This window comes from Bos indicus, chromosome 3 (assembly GCF_029378745.1).
Source record: "Bos indicus isolate NIAB-ARS_2022 breed Sahiwal x Tharparkar chromosome 3, NIAB-ARS_B.indTharparkar_mat_pri_1.0, whole genome shotgun sequence".
In the NCBI taxonomy this organism is placed as follows: domain Eukaryota; kingdom Metazoa; phylum Chordata; class Mammalia; order Artiodactyla; family Bovidae; genus Bos; species Bos indicus.
The window spans coordinates 32,948,312-32,963,883 of NC_091762.1; the positions used below are offsets into that span (position 1 = coordinate 32,948,312).

A 15,572-nucleotide genomic window follows, 5' to 3' on the forward strand; every position below is an offset into this window, starting at 1 on the left:
CCAGGTCGGTAGGTGCCCAACATGTTACTGGAGATCAGTGGAGAAATAATTCCAGAAAGAATGAAGAGATGGAGCCAAAGCAAAAACAACACCCATTGCAGATGTGATTGGTGATGGAAGTCAAGTCTGATGCTGTAAAGAACAATATTACATAGAAACCTGCAGTGTTAGGTTTATGAATCAAGGCATATTGGAGGTGGTCAAAAAGAAGATGGCAAGAATGAATATCGACATTTTAGGAATCAGTGAAATAAAGTGGACCTGGAATGGGTGAATTTAATTCAGATGACCATTATGTATTGTGGGCAAGAATCCCTTAGAAGAAATGGAGTAGCCATCATAGTCAATAAAAGAGTCCAGTATGCAGTACTCAGATGCAATTTCAAAACCGACAGAATGATCTGTTCATTTCCAAGGCAAACCATTCAATATCACAATAATCCAAGTCTATGCCCTGACCAGTAATACTGAAGAAGTTGAAGTTGAACAGTTCTATGAAGACCTACAAGACCGTCTAGAACTAACACCCAAAAAAAAAAAAAGATGTTCCTTTTGATTATAGGAGACTGGAATGCAAGAGTAGGAAGTCAAGAAATACCTGGAATAACAGGTAAATTTGGCCTTGGAGTATAGAATGAAGCAGGGCAAAGGCTAATAGAGTTTTGCCAAGAGGCCGCACTGGTCATAGCAAACACTCTCTTCCAACAACACAAGAGAACACTCTACACATGGACATCACCAGATGGTCAATACCAAAATCAGATTGATATATTCTTTGCAGCCAAAGATGGAGACGCTCTATATAGTCAGCAAAAACAAGGTGGGAGCTGGCTGTGGCTCAGATCATGAACTCCTTATTGCCAAATTCAGACTTAAATTGAAGAAAGTAGGGAAAACCACTAGACCATTCAGGTATGACCTAAGTCAAATCCCTTATGATTATACAGTGGAAGTGAGAAATAGATTTAAGGGGCTAGATCTGATAGACAGAGTGCCTGATGAACTATGGATGGAGGTTTGTGACATTGTACAGGAGTCGGTGACCAAGACCATCCCCAAGAAAAAGAATGCAAAACAGCAAAATGGCTGGCTGAGTAAGCCTTACAAATAGCTGTGAAAAGAAGAGAAGTGAAAGGCAAAGGAGAAAAGGAAATATATACTCATTTGAATGCAGAGTTCCAAAGAATAGCAAGGAGAGACAAGAAGGCCTTCCTCAATGATCAGTGCAAAGAAGCAGAGGAAAATAATAGAATGGGAAAGACTAGAGATCTCTTCAAGAAAATTAGAGACACCAAGGGAACATTTCATGTGAAGAAGGGCACAATAAAGGACAGAAATGGTATGAACCTAACAGAAGCAGAAGATATCAAGAAAAGGTGGCAAGAATACACAAAACTATACAAGAAAGATCTTCATGACCCAGATAATCACGATGGTAAAATCAGTCACCTAGAGCCAGACATCCTGGAATGTGAAGTCAAGTGGGCCTTAGTAAGCATCACTATGAACAAAGCTAGTGGAGGTGATGGAATTCCAGTTGAGCTATTTCAAATCCTAAAAATGATTCCATGAAAGTGCTTCACTCAATATGCCAGCAAATTTGGAAAACTCAGCAGTGGCCACAGGACTTAAAAAGTTCAGTTTTCATTCCAGTCCCAAGGAAAGTGATGTCGCTCTGTCATGTCCAACTCTTCGTGACCCCCTGTACTGCAGCCCACCAGGCTCCTCCATCCATGGGATTTTCAAGGCAAGAGTACTGGAGTGGGTTGCCATTGCCTTCTCCAGTCCCAAGGAAAGGCAGTGCCAAATAATGCTCAAACTACCACACAATTGCACTCATCTCACATGTGGTAAAGCATCTGCCTGCAATGCGGGAGACCCGGGTTCAATCCCTGGGTTGGGAAGATCTCCTGGAGAAGGAAACGGCAACCCACTCCAGTACTCTTGCCTGGAGAATCCCATGGACGGAGGAGCCTGGTAGGCTACAGTCCAAAGAGGGGTCGCAAAGAGTCGGACACGACTGAGCAACTTCATTTCAATGTCACATGCTAGTCAGTTCAGTTCAGTTTAGTCGCTCAGTCGTGTCCGACTCTGTGATCCCATGAATCGCCACACGCCAGGCCTCTCTGTCCATCATCATCTCCCGAGTTCACTAAAACTCATGTCCATCGAGTCGGTGATGCCATCCAGCCATCTCATCCTCTGTCATCCCCTTCTCCTCCTGCCCCCAATCCCTCCCAGCATCAGAGTCTTTTCCAATAAGTCAGCTCTTCGCATGAGGTGGCCAAAGTACTGGAATTTCAGCTTTAGCATCATTCCTCCAAAGAACACCCAGGGCTGATCTCCTCCAGAATGGACTGGTTAGATCTCCTTGCAGTGCAAGAGTCTTCTCCAACACCACAGTTCAAAAGCATCAATTCTTCGGCACTCAGCTTTCTTCACAGTTCAACTCTCACATCCATATATGACCACTGGAAAAACCATAGCCTTGACTAGGTGGACCTTTGTTGGCAAAGTAATGTCTCTGCTTTTCAATATGCTATCTAAGTTGGTCATAACTTTCCTTCCAAGGAATAAGCGTCTTTTAATTTCATGGCTGCAGTCACCATCTGCAGTGATTTTGGAGCCCCAAAAAATAAAATCTGACACTGTTTCCATTGTTTCACCATGCTAGTCAAGTAATGCTCAAAATTCTACAAACCAGGCTTCAACAGTATGTGAACTGGTGAACTTCCAGATGTTCAAGCTGGATGTGGCAAAGGCAGAGAAACCAGATATCAAATTGCCAATATCTGTTGGATCATCAAAAAAGCAAGAAAATTCCAGAAAAACATCTACTTCTGCTTTATTGACTATGCCAAAGCCTTTGACTGTGTGGATCACAAAAAACTGTGGAAAATTCTGAAAGAGATGGGAATACCAGGCCACCTGACATGCCTCCTGAGAAATTTGTATGCAGGTCAAGAAGCCATAGCTAGAACTGAACATGGAAAAATAGACTGGTTCCAAATCAGGAAAGGAGTATGTCAAGTCTGAATATTGTCACCCTGCTTATTTAACTTATGTGAAGACTACATCATGAGAAACGCTGGGCTGGATGAAGCACAAGCTGGAATAAAGATTGCCAGGAGAAATATCACGAACCTCAGATATACAGATGACACCAGCCACATGGCAGAAAGTGAAAAGGAACTAAAAAGCCTCTTGATGAAAGTGAAAGAGGAGAGTGAAAAAGTTGGCTTAAAACTCAACAATCAGAAAACTAAGATCACGGCATCTGACCCCATCACTTCATGGCAAATAGATGGGAAACAATGGAAATAGTGAGAGACTATTTTCTTGGGCTCCAAAATCACTGCAGGTGATGAGTGCAGCCATGAAATTAAAAGACGCTTACTCCTTGGAAGAAAAGTTATGACCTATCTCAGTTCATTTTAGTTATTCAGTTGTGTCTGACTTTTTGCAACCCCATGGACTTCAGCACTCCAGGCCTCCTTGTCCACCACCAATTCCTGGAGTTTACTCAAACACATGTCCATTGAATTGGTGATGCCATCCAACCATCTCATCCTCTGTTGTCACCTTTTCCTCCCAACTTCAATATTTCCTGGCATCAGGGTCTTTTCAAATGAATCAGTTCTCTGCATCAAGTGGCCAAAGTATTAGAGTTTCTCAGCTTCAACATCAGTCCTTCCAATGAATATTCAGGACTGGTTTCCTTTAGGATGGACTGATTGGATCTCCTTGCAGTCCAAGGGACTCTCAAGAGTCTTCTCCAACACCACAGTTCAAAAGCATCAATTCTTCAGTGCTCAAATTTCTTTATAGTCCAACTCTCACATCCATACATGACTACTGGAAAAACCATAGCTTTGACTAGATGGACCTTTGTTGGCAAAGTAATGTCTTTGTTTTTTAGCATGCTGTCTAAGTTGGTCATAACTTTTCTTGAAAGAGCAAAGGTCTTTATTTCAAGGCTTCAGTCACCATCTGCAGAGATTTTGGAGTGGATTTTGGAGTGGTCTAGTTGTTTCCCTACTTTCTTCAATTTAAGTCTGAATTTGGCAATAAGCAGTTCATGATCTGAGCCACAGTCAGGTCTCAGTCTTGCTTTTGCTGACTCTATAGAGCTTCTCCATCTTTGGCTGCAAAGAATATAATCAATTTGTTTTCAGTTTTGGCCATCTGGTGACGTCCATGTGTAGAGTCTTCTCTTGTGTTGTTGAAGAGGGTGTTTGCTATGACTAGTGCAGTCTCTCAGCAAAGCTCAATTAGCCTTTGCCCTGCTTCATTCTGTACTCCAAGGCTTAATTTGCCTGTTACTCTAGGTATTTCTTGACTTCCTACTCTTGCATTCCAGTCCCCTATAATGAAAATGTCATCTTTATTGTGTGTTTATTTTAGAACATCATGTAGGTCTTCATAGAACCATTCAACTTCAACTTCTTCAGCATTGGTGGTCAGGGCATAGACTTGGATTACTGTGATATTGAGCGGTTTGCCTTGGAAATGAACAGAGATCATTCTGTCGTTTTTGAGATTACATCCAAGTACTGCATATCGGACTCTTTTGTTGACTATGATGACTACTCCATTTCTTCTAAGGGATTCTTGCCCACAGTAGTAGATATAATAGATATAATGGTCATCTGAGTTAGATTTACCCATTTGAGTCCATTTTAGTCCATTTTTATGATCAACCTAGACAGCATATTAAAAAGCAGAGACATTATTTTACCAGCAAAGTTCTGTCTAGTCATAGCTTTGGTTTTTCAGTAGTCATGTATGGATAGGAGAAGGAAATGGCAACCCACTCCAGTATTCTTGCCTGGAGAATCCCAGGAACAAAGGATCCTGGTGGGCTGCCATCTATAGGGTCTCACAGAGTCGGCCATGACTGAAGTGACTTAACAGCAGCAACAGCAACAACATGTATGGATGTGAGAACTGGATTATAAAGAAAGCTGAGCACCGAAGAATTGATGCTTTTGAACTGTGGTGTAGAAATCTCTTGAGCATCCCTCGGACCATAATGAGAGCCAACCAGTTCATTCTAAAAGAAACCAGTCCTGAATATCCATTGAAAAGACTGATATTGAAGCTGAAACCCCAATACTTTGGCCACCTGATGCAAAGAACTGACTCATTTGAAAAGACCCGGATGCTGGGAATGATTGAAGACAGGTGGAAAAGGGGATGACATAGGATGACATGGTAGGATGGCATCACCAACTCAATGGTGATGAGTTTTAGTAAGCTCTGGGAGTTAGTGATGGACAGGGAGACCTGGCGTACTGTAGTCCATGGGGTCGCAAAGAGTCATACACGACTGAGCGACTGAACTGAACTGAACTGAGTGGGGTCCTACTCTGTAGTTCAGTGTCTCAGGCATTTGATGGGGCAGCCTCTCTGTTGTTCAGAAGCTGATGCTGGCATGTGGGGAGAGAAAGGCTATGGTGATAGTTGACCCCCTACGCGTGACTCAGCAGTATCTCCTTGCTTCCATGGCTGCCTGGCTTTCCTCCACCAGCATTTCCCACCATGATCTCTTCACTCACATCTGCTCAATCCATCTCTCCATAGTCAATAGCACCCCTCACCCTGGGATTGCTGAACAATCCCTTAACTCCAGCTCCCAGCTGCTGTCCCTTCCAGGAGACCAGCTTTCTTGTACAGGGTATGTATGGCTGTGGCAAGGACTGTCTGATTCTCATTCCATTTAGGCTGCCACAGATCAGCTGTTTCACTCTCAGCTTTAAATGTTTCTCCTTGGATTCAGACAATTGTCCCACTGAGGGGATAGGACCCTGCTTCAGTTCCCCCACCCAGTGAGGGCACTACTCCTGTTTTGCCCTAGTTTCTTTGTTCTACTGAGCTTTGTGTGGTTCTGTCTATTCTTTTCCACCGGTCAGGTACTCCTGTCAGCTCTCAGCTGGTGTTCTGCACGCATTTCTGTGTCTGAAGCTGTATTTCTGATGTATCCGTGGAGAGAGATGTACTCCACGTCCACCTACTCCTCCACCATCTTGTTCTCCAGGCAGTACTATTATTTTTTTTATTTTTTCTTTTTTAAAAAAATTATTCTTTTTTTTTTTTAACTTTACAATATTGTATTGGTTTTGTCATACACTGACATGAATCCACCATGGGTGTACATGTGTTCCCCATCCTGAACCCCCCTCCCACTTGCCTCCCCATCGCATCCTTCTGGGTCATCCCAGTGCACCAGCCCCAAGCACCCTGTATCATGCATCAAACCTGGACTGTCAATCCGTTTCACATACGATAATATACATGTTTCAGTGTCATTCTCGCATATCATCCTGCCCTCGCCCTCTCCCACGGAGTCCAAAAGACTGTTCTAAACAGCTGTGTCTCTTTTGCTGGCTCACATACAGGGTTATCATTACCATCTTCTAAATTCAATATATATGCGTTCAGTCAGTCAGTTCAGTCGCTCAGACGTGTCCGACTCTTTGCACCCCCATGAATCCCAGCATGTCAGGTCTCCCTGTCTATCACCAACTCCCAGAGTTCACCCAGACTCATGCCCATCAAGTCAGTGATGCCATCCAGCCATCTCATCCACTGTCATCCCCTTCTCCTCCTGCCCCCAATCCCTCCCAGCATCAGAGTCTTTTCCAATGAGTCAATTCTTCGCATGAGGTGGCCAAAGTACTGGAGTTTCAGCTTTAGCATCATTTCTTCCAAAGAAATCCCAGGGCTGATCTCTTTCAGAATGGACTGATTGGATCTCCTTGCAGTCCAAGGGACTATCATGAGTCTTCTCCAACACCACAGTTCAAAAGCATCAATTCTTCGACGCTCAGCCTTCTTCACAGTCCAACTCTCACATCCATACATGACCACTGGAAAAACCATAGCCTTGACTAGATGGACCTTTGTTGGCAAAGTAATGTCTCTGCTTTTGAATATGCTATCTAGGTTGGTCATAACTTTCCTTCCAAGGAATAAGCGTCTTTTAATTTCATGGCTGCAGTCACCATCTGCAGTGATATTGGAGCCCAAAAAAATAAAATCTGACACTGTTTCCACTGTTTCCCCATCTATTTCCCATGAAGTGATGGGACCAATGCCATGATCTTCATTTTCTGAATGTTGAGTTTTAAGCCAACTTTTTCACTCTCCACTTTCACTTTCATCAAGAGGCTTTTGAGTTCCTCTTCACTTTCTGCCATAAGGGTGGTGTCATCTGCATATCTGAGGTTATTGATATTTCTCCCGGCAATCTTGATTTCAGCTTGTGTTTCTTCCAATCCAGCACTTCTCATGATGTACTCTGTATGTAAGTTAAATAAGCAGGATGACAATATACAGCCTTGACATACTCCTTTTCCTATTTGGAACCAGTCTGTTGTTCCATGTCCAGTTCTAACTGTTGCTTCCTGACCTGCATACAAATTTCTCAAGAGGCAGATCAGATGGTCTGGTATTCCCATCTCTTACAGAATTTTCCACAGCTTATTGTGATCCACACAGTCAAAGGCTTTGGCATAGTGAATAAAGCAGAAATAGATGTTTTTCTGGAACTCTCTCGCTTTTTCCATGATCCAGCAGATGTTGGCAATTTAATCTCTGGTTCCTCTGCCTTTTCTAAAACCAGCTTGAACATCTGGAAGTTCACGGTTCACATATTGCTGAAGCCTGGCTTGGAGAATTTTGAGCATTCCTTTACTAGCATGTGAGATGAGTGCAATTGTGCGGTAGTTTGAGCATCCTTTGGCATTGCCTTTCTTTGAGATTGGAATGAAAACTGACGTTTTCCAATCCTGCAGCCACTGCTGAGTTTTCCAAATTTGCTGGCATATTGAATGCAGCACTTTCACAGCATCATCTTTCAGGATTTGAAATAGCTCAACTGGAATTCCATCACCTCCACTAGCTTTGTTCATAGTGATGCTTTCTAAGGCCCACTTGACTTCACATTCCAGGATGTCTGGCTCTAGGTCAGTGATCACACCATCGTGATTATCTGGGTTGTGAAGATCTTTTTTGTACAATTCTTCTGGGTATTCCTACCATCTCTTCTTAATATCTTCTGCTTCTGTTAGGTCCATACCATTTCTGTCCTTTATCGAGCCCATCTTTGCATGAAATGTTCTCTTGGTAGCTCTAATTTTCTTGAAGAGATCTCTAGTCTTTCCCATTCTGTTGTTTTCCTCTATTCCTTTGCATTGATCGCTGAAGAAGGCTCTTATCTCTTCTTGCTATTTTTTGGAACTCTGCATTCAGATGCTTATATCTTTCCTTTTCTCCTTTGCTTTTCGCTTCTCTTCTTTTCACAGCTATTTGTAAGGCCTACTCAGCCAGTCATTTTGCTTTTTTGCATTTCTTTTCCATGGGGATGATCTTGATCCCTGTCTCCTGTGCAATGTCACGAACCTCTGTCCATAGTTCATCAGGCACTCTATCAGATCTAGGCCCTTAAATCTATTTCTCACTCCCACTGTATGATCATAAGGGATTTGATTTAGGTTATACCTGAATGGTCTAGTGGTTTTCCCTACTTTCTTCAATTTAAGTCTGAATTTGGCAATAAGGAGTTCATGATCTGAGCCACAGTCAGCTCCTGGTCTTGTTTTTGTTGACTGTATAGAGCGTCTCCATCTTTGGCTGCAAAGAATATAATCAATCTGATTTCGGTGTTGACCATCTGGTGATGTCCATGTGTAGAGTCTTCTCTTGTGTTGTTGGAATACTGTATTGGTGTTTTTCTTTCTGGTTTACTTCACTCTGTATAATAGACTCCAGTTTCGTCCACCTCATTAGAACTGATTCAAATGTATTCTTTTTAATGGCTGACTAATACTCCATTGTGTATATGTACCACAGCTTTCTTATCCATTCGTCTGCTGATGGACATCTAGGCTGCTTCCATGTCTTGCCTATTATAAACAGTGCTGCAATGAACTTTGAGGTACACGTGTCTCTTTCAATTCTGGTTTCCTCGGTGTTTATGTCCAGCAGTGGGATTGCTGGGTCATATGGCAGTTCTATTTCCAGTTTTTTAAGGAATCTCCACACTGTTCTCCATAGTGACTATACTAGTTTGGATTCCGACCAACAGTGTAAGAGGGTTCCCTTTTCTTCACACCCTCTCCAGCATTTATTGCTTGTAGACTTTTGGATAGCAGCCATTCTGACTGGCGTGAAATGATACCTCATTGTGGTTTTGATGTACATTTCTCTGATAATGAGTGATGTTGAGCATCTTTTCATGTGTTTGTTAGCCATCTGTATGTCTTCTTTTGAGAAATGTCTGTTTAGTTCTTTGGCCCACTTTTTGATTGGGTCTTTTATTATCTGGAATTGAGCTGCAGGAGTTGCTTGTATATTTTTGAGATTAATTCTTTGTCCGTTGCTTCATTTGCTATTATTTTCTTCCATTCTGAAGGCTGTCTTTTCACCTTGCTTAGAGTTTCCTCTGTTGTACAGAAGCTTTTAATTTTAAGTAGGTCCCATTTGTTTATTTTTGCTTTCATTTCCAATATTCTGGGAGGTGGGTCTTAGGATCCTGCTGCGATTTACGTCGGAGAGTGTTTTGCTTATGTCTTCCTCTAGGAGTTTCATAGTTTTTGGCCTTACATTTAGATCTTTAATCCATTTTGAGTTTATTTTTGTGTATGGTGTTACAAAGTGTTCTAGTTTCATTTCTTTACAAGTGGTTGACCAGTTTTCCCAGCACCACTTGTTAAAGAGATTGTCTTTTCTCCATTGTATATTCTTGCCTCCTTTGTCGGAAATAAGGTGACCATAGGTGTGTGGATTTATCTCTGGGCTTTCTATTTTGTTCCATTGATCTATATTTCTGTCTTTGTGCCAGTACCATACTGTCTTGATGACTGTGGCTTTGTAGTAGAGCCTGAAGTCAGGTTAATTCCTCCAGTTCCATTCTTCTTTCTCAAGATTGCTTTGGCTATTCAAGGTTTTTAGTATTTCCATACAAATTGTGAAATTATTTGTTCTACCTCTGTGAAAAATACCGTTGGTAGCTTGATAGGGATTGCATTGAATCTATAGATTGCTTTGGGTAGTATACTCATTTTCACTATACTGATTCTTCTGATCCATGAACATGGTATATTTCTCCATCTATTTGTGTCATCTTTGATTTCTTTCATCAGTGTTTTATAGTTTTCTATATATAGGTCTTTTGTTTCTTTAGGTAGATATACTCCTAAGCATTTTATTCTTTTCATTGCCATGGTGAATGGAATTGTTTCCTTAATTTCTCTTTCTGTTTTCTCATTGTTAGTGTATAGGAATGCAAGGGATTTCTGTGTGTTGATTTTATATCCTGCAACTTTACTATATTCATTAATTAGTTCTAGTAATTTTCTGGTGACATCTTTAGGGTTTTCTATGTAGAGGATGTCATGTCATCTGCAAACAGTGAGAGTTTTCTATCTTCTTTTCCAATCTGGATTCCTTTTATTTCTTTTTCTGCTTTGATTGCTGTTTCAAAAACTTCCAAAACTATGTTGAATAGTAGTAGTGAGAGTGGGCACACTTATCTTGTTCCTGACTTTAGAGGAAATGCTTTCAATTTTTCACCTTTGAGGATAATGTTTGCTGTGGATTTGTCATATATAGCTTTTCTTATGATGAGTTATGTTCCTTCTATTCCTGCGCTCTGGAGGGTTTTTATCAAAAATGGATGTTGGATTTTGTCAAAGGTTTTCTCTGCATCTATTAAGGTAATCATAGGTTTTTATTTTTCAACTTGTTAATGTGGTGTATTACATTGATTGATTTTCAGATATTGAAGAATCCTTGTGTCCCTGGGATAAAGCCCACTTGGTCATGATGTATGATCTTTTCAATATGTTGTTGGATTCTGTTTGCTAGAATTTTGTTAAGGATTTTTGCATCTAAGTTCATCAGTGATATTGGCAAGTGGTTTTCTTTTTTTATGGCATCTTTGTCAGGTTTTGATATTAGGGTGATGATGGCCTCATAGAATGAGTTTGGAAGTTTACCTTCCTCTGCAATTTTCTGGAAGAGTTTGAGTAGGATAGGTATTAGCTCTTCTCTAAATTTTTGGTAGAATTCAACTGTGAAGCCGTCTGGTCCTGGCCTTTTGTTTGCTGGAAGATTTCTGATTACAGTTTCAATTTCCGTGCTTGTGATGGGTCTGTTAAGATTTTCCATTTCTTCCTGGTTCAGTTTTGGAAAGTTGTACTTTTCTAAGAATTTGTCCATTTCTTCCAAGTTTTCCATTTTATTGGCATATAGTTGCTGATAGTAGTCTCTTATGATCCTTTGTATTTCTGTGTTGTCTGTTGTGATCTCCCATATTCATTTCTAATTTTGTTGATTTGATTTTTCTCCCTTTGTTTCTTGATGAGTCTGGCTAATGGCTTGTCAATTTGATTCAACTTCTCAAGAACCAGCTTTTGGCTTCGTTGATTTTTGCTATGGTCTCTTTTGTTTCTTTTGCATTTATTTCTGCCCTAATTTTTAAGATTTCTTTCCTTCTACTAACCCTGGGGTTCTTCATTTCTTCCTTTTCTAGTTGCTTTAGGTGTAGAGTTAGGTTATTTATTTGACTTTTTTCTTGTTTCTTGAGGTAAGCCTGTATTGGCTATGAACCTTCCCCTTAGCACTGCTCTTACAGTGTCCCACAGGTTTTGGGTTGTTGTGTTTTCATTTGCATTCGTTTCTATGCATATTTTGATTTCTTCTGTGATTTGTTGGTTATTCAGCAGCATGTTGTTCAGCCTCTATATGTTGGAATTTTTAATAGTTTTTCTCCTCTAATTGACATATAAGTGAAGTCGCTCAGTCGTGTCCGACTCTTTGTGACCCCATAGACTCTAACCTACCAGGCTCCTCTGTCCATGGGATTTTCCAGGCAATAGTACTGGAGTGGATTGCCCTTTCCTTCTCCAGGGGATCTTCCCAACCCAGGGCTCGAACCTGGGTCTCCCGCATTGTAGACAGACACTTTACTGTCTGAGCCACCAGGGAAGTCTATATTGACATATAGTCAGAGGTTAAAGCATCTTCCTGGAATGAGGGAAGTGCTCTTGCCTGGAGAATCCCATGGAGGGAGGAGCCTGGTAGGCTACAGTCCATGGGGTCACAAAGAGTCAGACATGACTGAGAGACTTCACTTCACTTACTGCATTGTGGTCAGAAAAGATGCTTGGAATGATTTCAATTTTTTTTAATTTACCAAGGCTAGATTTATGGCCCAGGATGTGATCTATCCTGGAGAAGCTTCCATGTGTGCTTGAGAAAAAGGTGAAATTTATTGTTTGGGTGTGAAATGTCCTATAGATATCAATTAGGTCTAACTGGTCTATTGTATCATCTACAGTTTGTGTTTCCTTGTTAATTTTCTGTTTAGTTGATCTATCCATAGATGTGAGTAGAGTATTAAAGTCTCCCACTATTATCATGTTATTATTAATTCCCCTTTCACATTTGCTAACATTTGTCTTACATATTGTGGTGCTCCTATGTTGGGTGCATATATATTTATAATTGTTATATCTTCTTCTTGGATTGATCCTTTGATCATTATGCAGTGTTGTTCTTTGTCTCTTCTCACAGTCTTTGTTTTAAGTCTATTTTATCTGATATGAGTATTGCTACTCCTGCTTTCTTTTGGTCTCTATTTGCGTGGAATATCTTTTTCCCGTTTCACTTTCAGTCTCTATGTAAGACTTTTTTTTTTTTTTTTTTTTTTTTGAGGTGGGTCACTTGTAGACAACATATATAGGGGTCTTGTTTTTGTATCCATTCAGCCAGTCTTTGTCTTTTGGTTGGGACATTCAACCCATTTACACTTAAGGTAATTATTGATAAGTATGATCCCATTGCCATTTACTTTATTGTTTTGGGTTTGAGTATATACACCCTTTCTGTGTTTCCTGTCTAGAGAAGATCCTTTAGCATTTGTTGGAGAGCTGGTTTGGTGGTGCTGAATTCTCTCAGCTTTTGCTTGTCTGTAAAGCTTTTGATTTCTCCTTCATATTTGAATGAGATCCTTGCTGGGTACAGTATCCTAGGCTCTAGGTTATTTTCTTTCATCACTTTAAGTATGTCCTGCCATTCCCTCCTGGCCTGAAGAGTTTCTATTGAAAGATCAGCTGTTATCCTTATGGGAATCCCCTTGTGTGTTATCTATTATTTTTTCCTTGCTGCTTTTAATATTTGTTCTTTGTTTTTGATCTTTGTTAATTTGATTAATATGTGTCTTGGTGTGTTTCACTTGGGTTTATCCTGTTTGGAACTCTCTGGGTTTCTTGGCCTTGGGTGATTATTTCCTTCCCCATTTTAAGGAAGTTTTCAACTATTATCTCCTCAAGTATTTTCTCATGGTCTTTTTGTCTTCTTCTTCTGGGACTTCTATGATTCGAATGTTGGGGCGTTTCACATTGTCCCAGCAGTCTCTGAGGTTGTCCCCATTTCTTTTAATTCTTTCTTTTTTCCTCTCTGTTTCATTTATTTCTACCATTCTATCTTCTATCTCACTAATCCTATCTTCTGCCTCTGTTATTCTACTGTTGGTTCCCTCCAGAGCGTTTTTGATCTCACTTATTGCATTATTCATAATATATTGATTCTTTTTTATCTCTTCTAGGTCCTTGTTAAACATTTCTTGCATCTTCTCGATCTTTGTCTCCAGGCTATTTATCTGTAACTCCAATTTGTTTTCAATATTTTGGATCATTTTCACTATCATTATTCAGAATTCTTTATCAGGTAGATTCCCTATCTCTTCCTATTTTGTTTGGGTTGGTGGGCATTTATCCTGTTCCTTTACCTTCTGGGTATTTCTCTGTCTCTTCATCTTGTTTATATTGCTGTGTTTGGGGTGGCCTTTCCGTATTCTGGCAGTTTGTGGTTCCTCTTTATTGTGGAGGTTCCTCACTGTGGGTGGGGTTGGACATGTGGCTTTTCACGGTTTCCTGGTTAGGGAAGCTTGTAACGGTGTTCTGGTGGGTGGAGCTGGATTTCTTCTCTCTGCTGTGCAATGAAGTGTCTGGTAATGAGTTTTGAGATGTCAGTGGATTTGGTGTGACTTTGGGCAGACTGTATATTGAAGCTCAGGGCGATGTTCCTGTGTTGCTGGAGAATTTGCATGGTATGTCTTGCTCTGGAACTTGTGGGCCCTTGGGTGGTGCTTGGTTTCAGTGTAGGTATGAAGGCGTTTGATGAGCTCCTGTCGATTAACGTTCCCTGGAGTCGGGAGTTCTCTGGTGTTCTCAGGATTTGACTTAAGCCTCCTGCCTCTGGTTTTCAGTCGTATTCCTACAGTAGCCTCAAGACGTCTCCATCTATACAGCACTGATGATAAAACATCTACGTTAATGATGTAAAGTTTCTCCACAGTGAGGAACACCTGGAGAGGTTCACAAGGTTACATGGAGAAAAGAAGAGGGAGGAGGGAGATAGAGGTGACCAGGAGAAGAAGAGGGGGAATCAAAAGAGGAAAGAGCAAACTAGCCAGTTATCACTTCCCTGTGTGCTCTCCCCAGTCATATGTGTTCATGGAGTTACACAGAGAAAAGCAGAGGTAGGAAGGAGAGAGAGGTGGCCAGGAGGATAAAAGGGGGAATCAAAAGGAAAGAGACAGATCCAGCCAGTAATCAGTTCCCTAAGTATTCACCACAGCCCGGAACACACAAAGAGATTCAAAGGGTTGTATAGAGAAGAGAAGGGGGAGGGAGGAGATAGAGGAGACCTGGTGGAGAAAAAGGAGAGTCCAAAGAGGGAGAGAGCAATCTAGCCAGTAATTTCACTCTCAAGTGAAAATGGGTACTGAAATTGGGTTCTTAAAGGTAAAAAATTGATAACAAATAGCAAAAAGCAAAGATTAAAAATCTAGAGTAGAGGTTAGATTCTCAAAAATACAATATTAAAGAAAAAAACAAAGTCACAAAAGTTATAAAATATATATATATGTGAAGTTTGCTTTAAAAATAGGGTCTTTTTTTGCAAAGTAGTAATAAGTTATTAAAATGAAAATTAAAGGAGTATTAGAGAACTTAATTTTTTTAATTTAAAAAAATTTAATGATAATAGTAAAAATAAATACAGGACTTTCTGTGGTGTTGTTGTGGACAGCGTGTGGTCAGTTCACTTTCAGATAGTAACTTGATCCGGCTTACACTTCTCAAGATCTGTAGACCCATTCCTATGTAGTTGGCACTAACTGCATGGTTTTAATCTATTGCAACTGTCACTTCCAAAGCTGTTCCCTCTTTCTGTTTGCTGGTCTCTTCAGTGTCTAATTTCCACCCTGACACAAGAGGGTGGTGGTGGTCACTTTTTTTAGGCTCACTTGTTCAGGTGTGCTGTGGGGAGGGAGGAGCACTGCAAACAAATATCACTGGCATCTGTGGGGAGTGCTCCCAGTGTCTCGGCCACACTGGGTTTGCCCCGGCTCACGGTGTGTGTGCTTTCCCAGTCTACACTGCTCAGGCTCTAGGTTGCTCCACCAGGAACTGTCTAAGGCCGGTCCTGGGTTGAGTGCACTTCCCAGGTCAAAGCTGCTCAGGTTCAGGTTCTCAGGTACTCCACAAAGGTGCAGACTTGAT

The 15,572-nt window shown here is 40.9% G+C and overlaps 1 long non-coding RNA gene across 1 annotated transcript in view; it reads left to right on the top strand.

Annotated features, from left to right (window-relative positions):
• Window positions 1-14,002: 14,002 nt before the first annotated feature.
• LOC139179988 (uncharacterized) overlaps window positions 14,003-15,572 on the top strand; it is a 75,888-nt gene continuing 74,318 nt past the window's right edge. The window contains exon 1 of the long non-coding RNA XR_011564297.1: window positions 14,003-14,116. This is a non-coding gene — a long non-coding RNA (uncharacterized lncRNA). The remainder of the gene's footprint in view (window positions 14,117-15,572) is intronic.